The sequence below is a fragment of the Podarcis muralis genome, chromosome 14 (genome assembly GCF_964188315.1).
Source record: "Podarcis muralis chromosome 14, rPodMur119.hap1.1, whole genome shotgun sequence".
NCBI classification, from domain to species: domain Eukaryota; kingdom Metazoa; phylum Chordata; class Lepidosauria; order Squamata; family Lacertidae; genus Podarcis; species Podarcis muralis.
The window spans coordinates 12512970-12532745 of NC_135668.1; the positions used below are offsets into that span (position 1 = coordinate 12512970).

General features: G+C 43.7%; 1 protein-coding gene across 1 annotated transcript in view; it reads left to right on the forward strand.

Annotated features, from left to right (window-relative positions):
• SEMA6D (semaphorin 6D) overlaps nt 1–19776 on the forward strand; it is a 254875-nt gene that overhangs the window by 64435 nt on the left and 170664 nt on the right. The window contains exon 2 of the mRNA XM_028706505.2: nt 18982–19006. The gene's annotated coding sequence lies outside the window, so the exon portion shown is untranslated. The remainder of the gene's footprint in view (nt 1–18981; nt 19007–19776) is intronic.

The following is a 19776-nucleotide window of genomic DNA, read 5'->3' on the forward strand; positions in this document are numbered from 1 at the left end:
TTCCCCAGATTGCAAGACTACCACTCTTAACCACTACACCACACTGGCTCTAGAGTTTTGCATAGTCTTGCACTGACTTGAGCAGTAAAGCTTTTGGGGCAAAGCCATCCTCTTGATCTTGAGTGCATCATCTTGTAGGAACCAGGACAACAATGTAGTTTTCTCAGAAACTGAAATGCAGCGGAATGAAAACATTGCTGCATGCGATTTCTATAATTCCGAAAGGAAATTGATGCCTTCTTAACACCTCTAATCATCCCACACTTTTTTATATATTTTCGGTTGAGGGGCTCAGACAACCATTCGTCATGCGCTGAAAGAGCATGTGAGGTGGAGAGTCATCAATGCACTTTCCCAAGCCTTATCAAAAGTTTTTAAGGGGATGGGGTCAGGCAATATGTGAAGGTGGAAAATACTTCAGATTCAGATGTAGTAAGTAAGACTATTTATTAAGTTTCCATCACAGCTATGATAGTACTTTCTGGCTTTCATTTATGCTTCTGAGAATGCAAATATTTGCTTTAATGTATCATCTCTCTGCTGCCGGCTGCCAATTAATTTGTTTAACCAGCCGCTTGTTAAAAGCTGCTTCAGAAGTAACAGTGATATGATTTTATTTTGCGGGGACACACGCACGCACGCACGCACACACTCACACACATCTACCTGGGTATATTGTAGGATTCATTGTAGTTTCTTGGTGTGCTGTGACTTTGTTTGTACTCCTTTGATAATTGCTAAGTAGACAACCTGCTTATTGAACTTCTAGAAAGTTAAATTGTATTGAATTTTAAACACCAAACGATCACAGCAAAAGGGAAAACCAAGACAATGCATATAATTTGCGAGATAATTGTTGGTTGTAAAGGGTTTTGCTCCAATCAGTATCTGAATCCGTCTGTTTCTGTAACCATAATCCACATAAAACACTCGTAGTATCCATATAATACACTGATGATGATGATGATGATGATAATGTTTCCAGTGTACAAAGTGAAACATGCTCCTACTTCCCCCACCATCACACTTACCACACAGCCTCAAACTGCCATCTAAGTTTGTAGGGAATGATTGAATCATTTCCAAAATTAATAGACAGGAGCAAACTAAACATAAAATGCAAATTGGAGCAGTGGGGAAACCTTTTCAGCCTGAGGCCACTTTGCCTTATGGGTCGCCTTCCAGGAGGCAAAGTGGGTAGAGTAACAGGTCTGAATCTTACCTTCATGCAATAGGATACATCCCAAAAGCCAGCAGTTTCTATACATGCCTCTCCCACTATAGTTCAAGACCACATCTCAGCCAGGCAGAAGCACTCAAGGAAGGGTGAACCTAAAGAAGGGATGCTGTCTGAAGAAATTCTCAAAGCCCAATTAGCCCAGGCCTGAGGGTTTTGTATGCTTATTTGTTTTATTTATCAAGTTTCTTTTAAAAAATATTTATACTTTTCAGATTTAAGCATTTCACTGATTTTACAATCATTTTGACATTTCAAAACTTGACTTCCTTCCCTCACTTTCTGCTGTTCCTTAAATTTATTTTTAATAGCTTCTGCATATCCAAATAAACTTAATTTGTTCATTTATTCATCTTCTTTAAATATATGCTCTTATGAAACTGCAGGTTATTACAATAATCCTGCCAATGTTTTTATCTGTTTACAATTTATCTGTAAATATTCAACAAACCATTTCCGTTCTTTTATAAAAAGTTTGCTATCTTGATTTCTTATTCTTCCGGTAAGTTTCGCCATTCCTGCATATTCCATAAGTTTTTGTATCCATTCCGTTTTGAGCAAGTCATATTCTTGATGCTGTAGTTGCATACATGAATAAGTTTGTATACATTTTAGGTAGTATAGAACAGAACTATTTATCAAATTTCTATACCACTTTTTACCCAGGGATCACAGGGCAGTTTACAATATAGAAGCACCCCCTGGTATACATGCATGAATGGCTTCTCTCCTCATCCCTTCAACATCTGACACAGAACTGGGCGGCAGAATTCTGCCCTGTACTCATTTAGGCTGCAGTCAGGGGCAGCAGTGAGGGTGTTCATATTTCTGAATATTCTCCCTGCATTTATACAGTGGTACCTCGGGTTACAGACACTTCAGGTTACAGACTCGGCTAACCCAGAAATAGTACCTCGGGTTAAGAACTTTGCTTCAGGGTGAGAACAAAAATCGTGCTCCGGTGGCATGGCGGCAGTGGGAGGCCCCATTAGCTAAGTGGTACCTCAGGTTAAGAAGAGACCTCCAGAATGAATTAAGTTCTTATCCCGAGGTACCACTGTACACAGAAACCTTTTTGCATTTAGAAAAGTGGTGCAATCGGGGAGGATTAGTGTAGCCCAGTCTCTGAACATGTCAGTGTTTACTACATGCCGAAGGCTTTCTGTGTGGGGAAGAGTTCGGAAATGGGAGGGGAGGGGAGTCTGAAGTGGCTCAGCCCAAAATGTCACTACTTTGTTCTGCCTAGCATGTAGAACGACTTCACAGGGGTCTCAGGAGGTCATTGTGGGCTGCCGTGTTTGGTTCTGAGAAGGAAATCCAAGGTGGGCTGAACTTGAAATATATTTCCCTCATGAGCTCTGCACACTATTATCCTGCGGTTCTGGAGGCAGAGCAGTGTAAAGGCTGCTCCACCCTCCAACCATTCTATTTAGGGGCACAGCTCAGGTTGGCATTGCATGTGAACCAAGACCACAGGTTTATTTTTAAGGGCAACAAATGGAAAAGGAAATGAATATGTATGGGGTTATATTGAGGCCAGATCCGAAATCTGACACCAGTCTGATATTTTTATTTTTGCAGTGGTGTTATGTTGCCGCACAGCTAGATTTGTCATCTTAAAGCCTTGATGGATATCTTTTTGCATGGCGCATTATGTTTGCATTAGCCTGGGCTGTTAGCCTGGCTGTGTGCTTTACTGCTCTCCTGAGCATGTTGCTCAGCTCTGTCTTGGCAGAGGGCTGTATGCAAGCCCCTCCTAGCTTGCCTGTTACCTTTCACTTGAAAAGGTCAGGAGTTTGCTTCCCAGGGCAGCTGACTTGCTAACCTCCTTATCTGGAATACAGTACTGCCATTTTCAGTTGCTCGTCCTCCATGGACGAGCAAAACAAAGGAAGTAACACTGTGAGAAACCAAAAAATGGATCTTTCCTAAGGTCAAGTTGCCTGAGATGTATAAAACCTCTCTTCTTCCCCCTGCCCTCTTGACAAATATGCAGAATACATGTCAAACACTGTTCCCAAACACTGATCACATGCTTTGATCACTTGTCCTGGACCTAGAAAGCATGTGTCTGAGCAGTTTTCTGTTTCCCCTTCCAATTGTCCTGGGAAAACCTGCTCTTTACTGCTGAATCAGAGCAAACTTCAATCCGCTGAAAAGCTGATTGATGTGTGCTCCGATTGAGCGACAGAGTGGGTTTTCCTGGGAGGAAGCAACAGGACAAGACAAAGTGTGGATGAGCCCTTGGCCATAGGAAATGTACTCAAGGACTTTCAACAGACCTCATGGCTGAGTAGAATTTGAGTCTGGTTGTCCAACATTCTTTTTCTCTATTGCTTGAATGTAAAGAAGACCTGTAAGAGAGGGTGCTATTGCCTTGTTATTTGCAGGAGTCCCAGACCTGTAACAAGAGGATCCTAGTGCATTGTTAATTGCAGGAATCCCATTAATTTAATTATTTTATACACCTAAAAGTATTATTTCCTTGCCACTTATCATGTGAAACATATCCGGGCAGTGTAAAAAGACAAAAGCGGATTATACACAGTCACTAGTTAAAACGCTTAAAATCACAATGGCTGACACCATGGCCGATGGGATAATCTGTGGGGTGACCAATGGTGAAGTATCACATGCAGCCCTGCAAATAAATGTGCACAGGAAAAAACCCAAAGTGACGCACTTGTCCACAGGTGGATGCTAGTACTTTAAGCACCAAGCTCAGTCTGGCCTCGGGCAGCTCTCACCTGCTTATCTCCTTACCTACAACCAGTCTAGGGGCTGACATTACCTCTCAGCTTCCTCCTCCTCCTCCTCCTTAGAACTCAGTGTTGTCCTTGTAGAATTCAGCAGAGGGAAGGAGGAGGAGGATGGGGACAAAGCCAGATTTAGTTAGCTCAGCCTGCCCTTGGTGTTCGCAGCACATGCTGTTGGCTTCCCCATCTTCTGCCCAGTGGGCACAAACCTCCACTGACTATATGGGACACTGAAGGTCTGTGAAAAAAGAGCATATTTTATTCCTCTTTCCTCCTGCTTTGCATGATGGAGCATAAAGTTCAGTCCTTTGCACCTCAAATTTAATTTATAAAAAAAAGTATTTGGGTGCTAGACAGACCAGTGGCCTGTTCAATTCCAATTCAAGGCCGCTCCATTTTTTCATGTACATGCATCACATTCTGCTGGTGTTTACACTGCCTCAGTCTCCAGGGATAAAAATCACAAAGCCTAGAGAAAGCGTCCTGAGCCCATGTTATGCTCCCACATGCTGTGAGAGACCTGGAACGCTCCCAGGAGTAACAATAGACTGGCTGCCAAACAGTCCGAAAGTTTGTGTCTTCGGTCAGCCATAATCTATGCCCAGTTCCCCCCAACCCGGCACTGTCTGCCCCTCTTGTGGGAAGGAACTGCAAATTAAGCAGAAACACAACAAGCCAAAGTGACTGAATTAAAATATCCATTTTCTCCAGAAACCATACCTTTGGGGGATTTGGGTATTTATCTGTTGCTGTAGTTTTACTTCCCTTCAATGTCTGAAGTTAATGTTTTATGCCACAGGGGCAGCGGATGGGAGTGGGAGGCAAAAGACCTTGGGATGAGCATGAGAGAGGCTGAATAAATAGGTATCCAGTGTATTCAGCACAAATTGGTTGATGAGGGAATCATTTAAAAATTCCATTATGAGGCTGGTAATTATATCCACACACTGTCACACTTTGAAATTACCATACTTTTCCATGTATAAGACTAGGTTGTTTTGTTTTGTTTTTTACTAAAAATAATGTTAAAGGGGGGGTAGTCTTATACACAGGGGCAATCTCCCCCCATTTTCTTAATTTTGAGTCCCCCAAAATAGGGGGCATCTTATACATGGAAAAATAAGGTAATTGTTTGGGTTTATTTTATTTTTTAAAGCTGTCCTATTGCCCCATAACCGGGGACGCGGGTGGCGCTGTGGGTAAAAGCCTCAGCGCCTAGGGCTTGCCGATTGAAAGGTCGGTGGTTCGAATCCCCACAGCGGGGTGCGCTCCCGCTGCTCGGTCCCAGCGCCTGCCAACCTAGCAGTTCGAAAGCACCCCCGGGTGCAAGTAGATAAATAGGGACCGCTTACCAGCGGGAAGGTAAACGGCGTTCCGTGTGCTGCGCTGGCTCGCCAGATGCAGCTTGTCATGCTGGCCACGTGACCCGGAAGTGTCTGCGGACAGCGCTGGCCCCCGGCCTCTTGAGTGAGATGGGCGCACAACCCTAGAGTCTGTCAAGACTGGCCCGTACGGGCAGGGGTACCTTTACCTTTACCTTATTGCCCCATAAGATAAATGTATTTTGCTAAAGCCGTCATCTCCATTGTGTCCAAAATTCACCATTAAGCTACAAGTGATATTCCAATCCTACTAATGATTTTAACTGTTTACAATAGTTTTTTAGATAGGTTACAAATTTTCCCCATTCCTTATTAAAAGGAATTAAAAGTGTCCTTTCAGTTATTCAGTTATTTTGTCTTTCATCCAAAACAATCTTTTCCAACTTTGGATGTTGTTGTTCTATCCCTGACTATTGTCCATGCTGGCTGGGACTATTGAGAGTTGGGTGTCCAACAACCTCTGAAGGTCAGCAGGTGTGTTAAATATGTTTGTGCATTTAGCATAACTGATTTGCTTTCTAATCTAAGAAGCGGTCATGGGAGGGAGAATCAGGGTTGGGACTGTCAGTAGGTGTCAGCAGGAAGGGGCACCACTGAAGACCTGGCTTCCTGGCCCTGACTTCACTACTATGTACCGAGATTGTTCAGCGATGGCACAGCAGGTCAAACAGCATAGGAGTACCTGTAGGAGCACTGGATTGACTCCGTCATGCACTGGCAGTGCCCTGAGCATGTTAGTGTGCATTCCTCTCCCCAGCTCTCTGGTGCCCCTGCTCATAATTTTCCATAGCCTGAATAATAAGGTTGGCGGTTCGAATCCCCGCGGCGGGGTGCGCTCCCGTCGTTTGGTCCCAGCGCCTGCCAACCTAGCAGTTCGAAAGCACCCCCGGGTGCAAGTAGATAAATAGGGACCGCTTACTAGCGGGAAGGTAAACGGCATTCCGTGTGCTGCGCTGGCTCACCAGATGCAGCTTTGTCACGCTGGCCACATGACCCGGAGGTGTCTTTGGACAGCGCTGGCCCCCGGCCTCTTGAGTGAGATGGGCGCACAACCCCAGAGTCTGTCAAGACTGGCCCGTACGGGCAGGGGTACCTTTACCTTTACCTATTATTTATACCCCGCCCATCTGGCTGAGTTTCCCCTGCCACTCTGGGCGGCTCCTAATCAAGTGTTAAAAACAGTACAGCGTTAAATATTAAAAACTTCCCTGAACAGGGCTGCCTTCAGATGTCTTTTAAAGAGAAGACAGCTGCTTATTTCCTTCATATCTGAAGGGAGGGCGTTCCACAGGGCGGGTGCCACTACCGAGAAGGTCCTCTGTCTGGTTCCCTGTAACCTCACTTCTCGCAATGAGGGAACCACCAGAAGGCCCTCGGTGCTGGATCTCAGTGTCCAGGCAGAACAATGGGGGTGGAGACGTTCCTTCAGGTATACAGGACATTAAGGGCTTTAAAGGTCAGCACCAACACTTTGAATTGTGCTCGGAAACGTACTGGGAGCCAATGCAGATCTGTCAGGACCAGTGTTATGTGGTCCCAGCGGCCACTCCCAGTCACCAGTCTAGCTGCCGCATTCTGGATTAATTGCAGTTTCCGGATCACCTTCAAAGGTAGCCCCAGGTAGAACGCGTTGCAGTATTCCAAGCAATACTAGGATAAATAGTTCCCCATAAGGAAGGGTTGCTGACAAGCTGCAGCAGCATCAGGTTTGGGTAACTCTAGGGGGTTGGGTGTTATCTTTGTCCAGGCCAGATGGACCACCCAAGTGATGATATTCTGGGACTAGAACTGGGTGCTCATGGCTCTGTGTAAATCAGTTTTCCCCAAGCTTAGGTCTCCAGCTGTTGTTGGACTACAGCTCCCATCATCCCTAGCTAGCAGGACCAGTGGGATGATGGGAACTGTAGTCCAAAAACAGATGGAGACCAAAGTTTGGGAAACCTTGGTGTAGACCATGCCTTGGCCAGTCCAAGACGCTTAGCTACCTGGCCCAAGTAGAAGGCACTGTACAGAACTGCAGGTTGAATCTAGTGGTGTGTTATCCAGAAATTGACAGAATTGCCCTTCCATTCTCTCATCTCTCGGTAAGGCCAGCCCACAACGTAATTCAGAAATGCTTCCTCCAATGAATGAAGGGAAGGAGGACAGAATCCACAGTAAAGCAAGATCAAAGCCCTGCAATTTGGTGCCATGAGCTTTATGACACACACCTATCTGTGTCTGGTGTGATCCTTTGAGTGGATTTTGTGGTCTAAATAAAAGGTGGAGTTGTCACCTTCCAACACCACCTTGAAAGGGACCCTGCTGGACTTGAGTGTGTTATGATGGGAGGTTATTGATTGCACTTCTAAGCCATTGTTTTGCTGCAGTTCACAGCTGTGGGGAACAATCCCCCCCCCCCTTGCTGGCACATTTCCCCTTGAAGATTTATGCTTTTGATAAAAGCTCACAATGTTGTCATGTTTGTTCCATAAATCAGGTTTCTTCAACCTGGTTCACTTTGATGAAGAAGGCTCGCGTGCCCAACAGAATTCCAGAAACCGTCAAATTCAGGGGAATGAATGTTGGCTTTTATGAAAGTCTTAGCTCCCATTGAATGGCCATAGACCAAAAATTCTGCAGACAAGTCTGAGGAGAGACTGCTGCTTCCCATTAATAAATTTTTTAGCCTCAAGCACCAAAACAGAGTTTTGGCTTTCCATCCTTATTCCCTGAGCAATGGGAAGTTTAATAACAGAAGGCTACTGAAACAGAGATGAGAAGAGCATCTTCAAACTCTGTACTATCATTATGAAGCACCGAGGTTGCTTTCAAAGTGTGCTCTGAGGGGGCAGGAGTCCTTTGGGGGTTCATCAGGGGTTCCTCGGTGAACAAATCACTGATAGTGAACAAACCTCCTCAAAAGACAGCTTGTCCTCTAATATTAAATCACGTCATCAACAACCCTCTCCCAAGCTGTTAGTGGTCCTACAAAGAAAAATATGTTGATGTGCTTAATCCACAAGACTAGTTACAACGTCTGGGGAATGATATTGAGAAAATGGCAAGATATGGCTCTTGCTCTGGCACCATAGCTCTGATCTAGGTTGTACACATACCAGTGGTGACTGGTGCGCATTAGGACTGATAGGGAAGAAGGCTGAGATGTCAACAGTAGATGGAAGTATTGTACGTGTTCATTCAGTACAACAGAAAGGACAGTCTTGTCCCCTTGCCAACAGCTGCCCATGGCTTCCTCTGGGACAGTCTCTTAATCTCACATGTTTCTCCTCATAAAGTCATATTAATATGCCTCATTTGGGCAAGTGATTTTCTGTAATACATGTTTTGAGCATTACCTCCACTGTTGGCATTTTTATGTATAAAGGTAAAGGTAAAGGTACCCCTGCCCGTACGGGCCAGTCTTGACAGACTCTAGGGTTGTGCGCTCATCTCACTCTAGAGGCCGGGAGCCAGCGCTGTCTGCAGACACTTCCGGGTCACGTGGCCAGCGTGACATCGCTGCTCTGGCGAGCCAGAGCCGCACACGGAAACGCCGTTTACCTTCCCGCTAGTAAGCAGTCCCTATTTATCTACTTGCACCTGAGGGTGCTTTCGAACTGCTAGGTGGGCAGGAGCTAGGACCGAAAGACGGGAGCTCACCCCGCCACGGGGATTCAAACTGCCGACCATGTGATCGGCAAGTCCTAGGCGCTGAGGTTTTACCCACAGCGCCACCCGCGTCCCCTTTTTTTTTATGTATACTTTCCCCCAAATGGATGCATTTATGGTATCATAGAATTGTAGAGTTGGAAGGGACCCGAGCGTCATCCACGCCAACCCCCTGCAATGCAGGAATCTCAACTAGATCATACATGACAAGTATCATACATGACAACCTCTGCTTAAAAATCCTCTCCACTGTCAAACAGCTCTTACCGTCAGAAAGTTCTTCCTGATGTTTAGTCAGAATCTCCTTTCAGGTTAAAGAAGGCATATTAATGAGGCCTATTAATATGAGTAGGGACGCGGGTTGCGCTGTGGGTAAAAGCCTCAGCGCCTAGGGCTTGCCGATCGAAAGGTCGGCGGTTCGAATCCCCGCGGCGGGGTGCGCTCCCGTTGCTCAGTCCCAGCGCCTGCCAACCTAGCAGTTCGAAAGCACCCCCGGGTGCAAGTAGATAAATAGGGACCGCTTACCAGCGGGAAGGTAAACGGTGTTCCGTGTGCTGCGCTGGCTCGCCAGAGCAGCGATGTCACGCTGGCCACGTGACCCAGAAGTGTCTCCGGACAGCACTGGCCCCCGGCCTAGAGTCTGTCAAGACTGGCCCGTACGGGCAGGGGTACCTTTACCTTTTTATTAATATGAGTGTATTAGGAGAAACATTCACTAAAATGCTGGTGAATTTTTGTGAAGACTTAAAAAAAAATGGGTGCAGAAATGTAACATACCAGACTTAAGCTTGGAAAAACAAGAAACTGATCAAAGATCCTGTTGCATGTCTTAATCACAGAACTTAAAATAGGAAAAAAGAGAGTGATAACAAAAATTGACAGATTCATGCATCCCTTACACAGAGTGTCACCAAAGAGAAGATTCTGTTGTGTATATTAATAGCTGAAATGATCCAATTACTAAGGGGGGGGGGATTTCAGAAAGAAATTAATAATCTTCCCAGATACTAATTGGTGTCCAAGTCTAGTTCATTGCCAATAACAAAACTTTGGCCCACATAAACCATAGGAATTTGGGGTTGGGTCAGGCCTTGCTGCAAAGTGCAATGGAGATTAGAAATTTGCAGAGTCCAATTTTGGAGGAGGACCAGAGGGAGAGACAGAATTTATCTGTATCACAGAACTAAGGATTTTTCCAGAGTAGCAGTTGTTATGAAACTTGGAAGTGACCGTAGTAAATAAAATGCTTGGTCTATAGCACCGGATTTTCTTGAGAGACATTCTTTTTTTTCCCCCGTTGAGGAAGATGCAGACGTTTCCAACTAGACGTCAATCTTCTTTATCAGGTTAACCTTAAAATCGAAACTGCACATGGCCGCAGCGGTTTCTTTAAAAATGCTTAGTAATAAATGTGGAAGCTATAAATCAGGTCATGTCCTCCCCATGCACTCTGCTACTGGATGCCTGAGGATTCCATGCTTTGTTCTTCCAAGGCCTGCCAACATTTCTTCAGTAGCGCCGAGTCGAAGTTTTCATCCAAGTTCTTTGCTTTACGTTTTGGGTGGGGGAGTGAAATGCCCCTCAAAATGTGGAATAGCAGAATATGTAAATATTCAAGGGGTGCTGGCTTACCTTATGGGATGGGGGACAAGTTCATTTCAGTGTGTATTTAAAGGTGAACCTATAGGGTTCAAACTTTCTGGAACAATAAGTAAACAGAAACACAGCCGTCATTTGAAATTTTCACTTCTCTGAATTCAGCTCTCCAGTCTGGTAACGGGTACAAAACTGCATATACTGGGGTAAAGTGTTGAACATATATTAATGGAAATAGCATAGAAAAATGTTTTGGAAATAATGTGTAGATTTTGGCAAAGCTGCATAGAACAATTTGCACATCAGGAGAAATTCATATTAATTTGTTGATGGGCTTTCATGCAGACTTTTTTTTTTAAAGGCCCAATCAGATTTGGAAATATGGAACCCTGGACATAAAATTGAGAAACCAAGGGCAACCAAAACTGACAGATTCATCCATCCCTAGGTAGCAGTGTTGAGGTGTCTCTTTGGAAAACCTTCTGGCATGTTTCTCCCATGAGAAGACCTATGGGAATGACACAGCATAGCTTCATTCCCATGGGCGTTCTTACTTAAGAAATGTGCCTTGAGAATCTGCAATCTGCAACAAGGCTTTTAAAATTGGGAGATCCCCCAGCACCCTTGTAAAAATAAGATCACCCAACTGCCACCCCACATTTGCCCCCACAGAAATCTGCTCTATTGCAAGGGCTGAGCTATAGGAGAGCAAAGCTCTGATAATGCTTCACCAACAATCAAACTGTACTTTATAGAGATAGGAGTAGCCACTCCATCTCTGTTATTAGCCCCATCATTACCGAAAAGTGCTTATTCGATTATAGGTGCCCAACCTGTTCCAGCAGTCTGCTAACCAGATGGAGTGAGGAAGACACTGATTGCTCAGGGACTTCTGAGACAGAGGATGGAAATGTGCTATCCTTTGCCCAGAAGAGTACTGGGCTATGGGCTCATCATGTGCACTTTCTTCTGGGTTGCAGTTGCACTTCTGATGCCAATAAATCGTCCATTTTATCCACCGAAGAATGGGGATTGAGGATTTCGGCCCAGCTTCTTTGTTGGCTCTCCTTTGGATTTTGGATTTGGAATGCTGCAAAGAAGTTGCAACAGCACAGGGGAAGGGGCTTTGCACAGAATATAAGAAGAGCCCTGCTGGATGAGGCCAATGGCCCATGTAATCCAGCAATGGGAATCCCACTAGCAAGACCCAAGCACAAGAGCGCTCTCACCTCTTACAATATGTAGCAACTGGTATTCCAAAGCACACTGCCTCCAACCATGTAGGCAAAGCACAGCCATCACGTTGAGTCCCTAGTGTCTCCAGCTAGGGAACCACGAGGTTGCAAAATAGCTCTTTTTTGATGTCCTGGGTGTGAACCGTGTCTCCAGTTCAAGATTAGAAAGGCCAATGTTCTAATTGGACAGAAAATGGCTCTTTGAAAAGGTGAAGCCAGGAAGCCTGCTATGTTTGGAGGCCGCATGGCCTTGCTGAGCTTATTTATGTATTTATTTAGAGCGTTTGTAGCCCAATCTTCAGCCAGAAAGGATCCCAGAGCAACTTACAAACAATCAGAACAGGACAGTCCCTACCTGCAGGCTTACAATATTTTTTTTAAAGGCACTCAAGGCCAAGGGCAGGGAGCCTGATGAATATGAGAAATGCAACTCAGTGACTTCTGCATCCTGATGATGCTCTAAATCCCTAAATCATGGTGGGAGACCTCAAGCCCAGGGGCCAGGTGCACCCCTCCAAATCTCTCTACCTGGCCTTTAGGACTTTCCCCAGGCCAGAACTCCTCATCGATGCCCATAACCAGTCTTTCTTCAGGACTTTTGCCCAACTGGAAGGAGTCCTTGAACTTTGACAATGCCTCTTGCCTCCCTAAATTACAGAGGGATGTGTGACTATGTGTAAAACACAGCCTACTGTACAAATGTAACGTTTTATATTCATTGTTCCACCCACATTTGTCTCTGTTAATTAAAAAGAAGTTTTATTCCATGTTTTAAAGGGCTGTGTTGTCTGAACCTCTACCCTCGTCCCCACCCAAGAGCAAGGCGAATCCTGTTCCTATTTTTTCCATGAACTAAAAAGCAAACAGATGACAAACTATGGCACCAAATGATTTCTCTTCCTTGTGCTAGATTTGGACAGGGCAACTGTTGCTATCCTTGATATTAATTTTTTGTGTCTTTGTTTGAGATCTTATTATGATTTATGTGGAAATGGTTTCAATTTGGTTGTGTGCTTTCTGATGTCTTACTTATTGTCTGTGACTGCTTTTGTTATGTTTGCAAGTATGTAGTTTTTTTTCATGTTGTAAGCCGCCTTGAGCATGGGCTTAACTATGGAAAGCTGGCTTACAAACAAAAGGATGTGCCTATCTGCGTGTATTTTGATCATTCATTGTAAGCAGCATTGAGAACACATTGAGCTGCCTTCTCCAAGTGGGTAAACCCTTGAGATGTTTTGGACTTCAGTTTCCATGACCCATGACCATTGTCAACACCAGTTGGGTTCATGGATATTAGATTCCAAAAAGCCTGGACAGCAGCAGGGTAGAGAAATTAGCTCTTGGTTCTACAAACCAGGATATAAATATCCTAAACAATGTGAGCACAAGGTCTTGTATTGCTGTCAATGAATAGTGCAAGGATAGCGCTAAGTATCTGGAAAGGCTCTTAATTTACTCTTGATAACTTCCCTTCTCTTAGGTCTTTCGGTAGTTTCAGCTATTAATTTTAATGTTTCATAACTGTGTGTTTCCCTGTCTCTGTTAATGGAAGACATCTGTGCCCTTAGATTTAATTGGGTGGTAATTATCTAAATAACATCTCTGGCTTCCTGAAAATGAACCTGTTACCACATTAATTCTTTTAAACATGCCCCTTTTTGAAGGCACAAGTGCAGATTTGCTGCAGGGAGGGAGTAGGGTGCCTGGGCTTTGCGCCACCAAATATTCTAGCTAAGCACATTGTTGTAGATAGCCTTTATTCTCGTATCCTGAATGTATAAGGATATCGTTTTTTTAAATAAAAAAAAACCTGCACACAAAGAACAATTTAGATACCAAGTTACAACTTATTCCAAGTCAGATTGTTAGTCCCTGAAGCTCACTACAACATGGGTAGGCAAACTAAAGCCGGGGGCCAAATCCGGCCCAATCGCCTTCTAAATCCGGCCTGCGGACTGTTTGGGAATCAGCGTGTTTTTACATGAGTAGAATGTGTCCTTTTATTTAAAATGCATCTCTGGGTTATTTGTGGGACATAGGAATTTGTTCATTTCCCCTCCAAAAAAATATAGTCCAGCCCCCCACAAGGTCTGAGGGACAGTGGGCTGGCCTCTTCCTGAAAAAGTTTGCTGACCCCTGGTCTAAAATGACTGACTCCAGGATTTCTGACAAGTAATTTTTTCACTGGATTCTGGGATGTGAATCAGATTGTGGCCTTTGGGCTGAACACTCAGGTGTCAGAACTCTGTCCAGACACCCAGACACACACACAAAAAAAAGAATGGAGCATTGACATACCATACAGAATCACAGAGTTGGAACTGACTCAAAAGTCATCTACTGCTGCCTATGCCAACACAGGAAATTTTCTGCTTGCAAAAAGACCAGGCGTGTAGACTTCCTCAGACAAGTTTGACTGCAACATTTCAGTTTCCTCCTCCACCACAGCCACTGGGCCTTAGGGACTCTGGGTTTAAGAATACGGGGCAATAAAAATTTAGGGTAGTACAGTAACTCTTAGCTGTGCCATGTCATTTTCCTTCTCATCCCTCCCCAAATCTACTGTGGGGTTTCTTCCCAACTCCCTCAGATTTAGAGGGAACGTGTGGAGAGAGAAAAGGGTGAGGAAGTCACATTGCATAGCTAAAAGTCATTGTGTTGTCACAACTGTGTAGCTGGATAGCACCCATGGCCTCCAGGTCTCCATTCAAGGATGGCTACTCACAGCCTTGGCCTGGCCTTAACCATTTTACACTTAAGTAACATTAATTGTTTTGGTGATGTTGACAGGCCTTGTGTGAGTCTTTACGATTCCCTTCTTTGTGATGAATTGAATTAGCCTTAGCTTACTGCTATATGGGAGTGTCCCACTGCATATTCTATTTATTATACAGTGCCTAGATTTTTCACATATACATTTTTATTGACTGCCTCCCTATGATGTGTCATTTGCCATGTTTGTTTTTGTGATTGAATGGAACAGCAGCAAGGTAGCAATAAATTTTGTCTAGACAATTTAGTGACAAGTTGGTGTGATGTGCATTAATCTCCGCAAACTCATCCATGCAATGAATAAAATATGGATTACAAACCTTCCAGAACACACGAAGGTTGTAGTGTCCTTCTAACTAACCTACCCAAGAGCTAAACTAAGCAGTCTGGGTAGCCTCATTTCTGTTCAGGCTTGATTCCAATTACATCAAATCTTTTGTTCCACACAGGCCAAAAAGAAAGGAAGGAAGAAATGCAATCTAGTAATTCTGTAAACCAAAGATTTGGGATTTCTTTTGTTTTGATTGTTTCTAAAGTAACTTTTGAAATGTTCTGACTAAAAGTATCAAAGGAATTGGCTAGCACATTCCTTCTCCGGTGCATAAAGAGCAAAACTTTAAAGATATTTCAGTCTCATTGTATATCATGCCAGAGGGAACGTTCCTCATTCATACTGTTAAGGGAAGGTTAATTTCAAAATCTCGCCCGTAAAAATTTGAGAGAAGATACATTTTAAAGCTCAGTTTTAAATGAAAAGGAAAATATATTTCTTTTTCCAGATTTCAACAACCGCTGGAGCATTATCAAAGGGCATTCCTAGTTAATCATCATGCCTCGAGATTCCTGTATTCAAAAAGGGTTCGATCCAATGGGAAGTTCCATTAAAATCTTTGGGAGATGCTCTGAGTTGCGTAGGAACATAGAAAGCAGTATTGTCTGCACTAACTGGAAGCAGCTTTCCAGGATATCAGACAGGGTTATCTTCCATGGAACATTAGCTATGTATATTGCCACAGATGGACTGTGTTTTTAGTCCTACTTTTAGAGAAAACAGTTACCAAAGTTTCAGATAAATTCTTGAGGCTGCAAAACTGTCTTGTTGCTCACATCTTTTAAAGCACAATAAAAAGAAAGCATTTAAACCACCTCTGGCATACTTCTTAATAATTTTTGCAGGGAAGATCAGTACAGTTAACAAAGAAATGTTTTAATTTTAATTAGATCTAAATAGGATTATAAAAAACACAAAATATTATGCAAAGAAGCTTACGGATGTTAGATTTGCCACTATGGGATGCCCATGCTACAATGGATTGATGGTATTAAAATCCATTGTGTAAATGAGCAAGGGGGGTGGCGGTACTTATTTATTCTATCTAGCAAATACTGTATCCCTGTAAAAGTACCCTCTAAAGTGTTTAATTCATTCATTACTGCTAAATGAATGGATCTAGGAGCAAGTCCAAGAGTCTAGATAAGGAATGGTGAACTCTTGAATTACCAGATCTTGTTGGACTACAGCTCCCATCATCCATGGCCATTGGCCAAACTGGCTGGGTCCTAGGTTTGCCACCCCTGGTCTAGAATATGATCAATCAGAGATGCAATAAATAAAATTTAGAACAAACCCAGGGGAAAATTGGTTCTTGAAATATCTCATAGAATGCCATTACTTGCAACTAATACATTTTGACCAGCAAGGGTTTATCATAAGAGAAAGAATGGAGAACTAGGAAGAATTGAAGATTTATTTATAGACAATACTTTTACTTTGTGTGGTGAGTTGATTCAACAGGGGTTATGCATTTCTTTCCTTTTTCTTTCTTTCTACAACTTCAAGGCTGTCTGGTATCTATTTAGGCTAATCGGAATCTGCTCAGACCACCTACTGAATTTGAAACACTGCATCTTAAAAGGGGTTACTGTCCAAAATATGTGGCATCTTATCAGAAATTCAAGATATATAAGCACAGGAGTTAGAAATAGGTGGGGAAATGTTTTGAACAACTATCGCTGATAGGGGCTTTTTTGCTATACGTAATGATGATTTCAACATTTGGAGAAAGGTGAATTTTGAAGGGTGGGCATGTTCTGGTTCACAGCTTCCCCATCAAATCTCTTCCCCATCACTATGAAGATTTTAAGTGCATTTAGCTGAATTGTCTTAGGACCACTGGGATGCACATTTAGACCCATTCCTGAGGTCATGCGAATTATCTGAACCACTCACACAATAAAAGTAAACTTCTGTATCTCATGGAGCTTTTGGATGCATGATGACTCTGCATGCGACTGAGAAACCTGATCTTCCAGGATTCTCAGTCAAGTGAAGAGCTTCTGTGGATACATAAATCTCCCTGCTGCAGAAGTTTGTTTCATCACACAGTTGCAGTGCCTGGGGCATGTCTCCATAGTGCCACTCTACTTGTCTTCCATCTTAGGGTGATAATGTCCGAAGAGGACTACAACCTCTTCGCATTCATTCATTAATTTACACCAAATCAAAACCTATAGCACCAACTTTGGGGGTGGGATATCATAGCAGTGCACAGCATAAAATCAACAAGAAAGTTTCTTTCATAAAACAAGTATAAAACACAACAAAAATCAGTAAATCAGTTTAATACATCTCTGGAGCTCTCCCCTGGGAATGTATGAGTGAGCAGGCACCTAAAACTTGTTCCATGGCAAGATGTTAATCTTCGTGGATTATTCATGTACTTGGATACATTATGCTCTAAACAAAAGTGTGCTAATTGATATCATCACATTTAGTCGGCATTGTTACATGCTGAAATATAATTTGTTTCTTTTAAGGGTTTGGAGAGGGAAACTAAATCTAAAGAGGACCCTGAGCTTGTATATTCTTGCAGCAGTTTTTCTTAAAAAGGTTGAAATACTTCATTATCCCTGAACTATTTAAAATGAAAGGATTCTATATCTAGTCACAAAGTATAAAAAGGATATGTATTTATATATCTGGGTCTGTGTAGTTGATTGCGCCAAAGGAGTTGATACATCTGCAGGCTTTGTTGCAAAATGCGTTGAAATTCAGGGATGAATAAGATCTGCAAGGGAAGGGCTTTCCCAACAGCTGGTCTTGGAGATTTGTCTTTGCATAAAAGTTACGGAGCAAAACTTACCCAAAGTACAAGTTACTTCATCCGAGATTGGCTCCAGCAAGAAACACTGCTGTGTTCATGGTGACCGTCATTACCTCTGAAGCCGATGCAATTTGTCAGCCTGGATAGCTCAGTTGGTTAGAACATGGTGCTGATAACCCCAAGGTCGCAGGTTCGATTCCCATATGGGGCAGCTGCATATTCCTGCAATGCAGGGAGCTGGACTTAATGATTCTCAGGGTCCCTTCCAAGTCTATGATTCTGTGACCACTTTTGAGAGAAAGATGTCAATCGTTGAAATGCCACTGCATATCGCATGTGGATTTTTGAGAGCCAGTCCTCAAACATTTTGGAGACTCTGTCCTTGAGGCTCTTAAATTAATGTCAGAAGCATGCACACACCTACATTCTGGACCCTTCTCACTGGTGGCTGCTGCACATGAAGATACGTAGCACAGAAGGCATGGGAGGCCAACAGTAGGTGGCGCTAGAACAAATGACAGGCAGAATCAACTAATTCTATTTTTATCCCCATCCTCCTCGCACCTGAGTTCTACAAAGACAGTACTGATACTAAAGAGGGGGAAACTGGCAGCCAGGGCTACCCCCCTGGAATTGTTATAAATAAGAAGGCAGGCAGGTGGGGGCTGGTTGAGATCAGTGCCCCCATCATCCCAAATGGGCCATCCTTTGCTGAACTCGCTTCATCAGTAAAGACTTAGGACATTGATGTGAACCAATATATTGGAGCATCTCCAGCAGACAAGCCACAAACAACAATCCAAGGACAAATCTGGGCTAGGGCATGTGATTTGTCTAGAGCAGAACAAACCATGAGCCAGGGTTCATCATACTGCTAAGGCAAACCATGGTTTGATATCATGGCAGCCAGAAGAACAGGGGAGAGGCAGAGCAGATGAATTTTTTTTTTGCTGTGGGTATCTGCACACTCATGCATCCATGCTCAGCTTAGCATTGCATCCCAAACCAGCCTTTCTGTGTTTTAGTTAACATTCCAATTTCATTTAAATGGGGAAGTTATCCTAACAAAAACTGAAATCCTATTGATTTGTATAAAGCAGACTGTATAAACCAGATTATGTTTATGTCAGTTTTATGTACGTTCAGTTGTAGGTGCAACTGCAACTGTGTAGAACAAATCATAGCTGCACATGAACGAGATTGTATGAATTGCTTCATTTCTTCCCCCCCTCTCTCTTTCCATTCTAGTTTCAACATTTAACATCTGAAGGAGGTAAGTACTGCCCATCTTTAATGATGGATGAGCCACTGTTTCCAACATTTTAAGCATGCATGTATGTGTTTCTCGAAGTCAGCCTAATGAAAAGGTTTCCACTGTGGCAATGTGCTAATGCCCTGCGATCAGTATTACCTAAATAAATGGCATACAAGTGGCACTTCTTCTACGTTGGCCAGAGATGTTAAATCAAGAGAAACTCCGTCTGGCAAGGTGCGTGCAAAGCTGCCTGTGCTGAGTGCCTGTGCCAAGTCTGACATCCCTTTGCAGCCCAGTATCATCTATTCTGGGACACGGGTGGCGCTGTGGGTTAAACCACAGAGCCTAGGACTTGCCGATCAAAAGTCGGTGGTTCGAATCCCCACAACGGGGTGAGCTCCCGTTGCTCAGTCCCTGCTCCTGCCCACCTAGTAGTTCGACAGCACATCAAAGTGCAAGTAGATAAATAGTTACCACTCCGGCGGGAAGGTAAACGGTGTTTCCGTGTGCTGCTCTGGTTTGCCAGAAGCAGCTTGGTCATGCTGGCCACATGACCCGGAAGCTGTACGCCGGCTCCCTTGGCCAATAAAGCGAGATGAGCGGCGCAACCCCAGAGTCGGTCACGACTAGACCTAATGGTCAGGGGTCCCTTTACCTTTACTTTTTATCATCTATTCTGACTAGCAGTAACTCTTTCAGGCACTGCCACTGGCACCCCTCATCCATGCTGAATGGGATCTAGTAACATCTGGCAGGCCACAGGTTACCCACCTCAGAGGGAGTTTGTG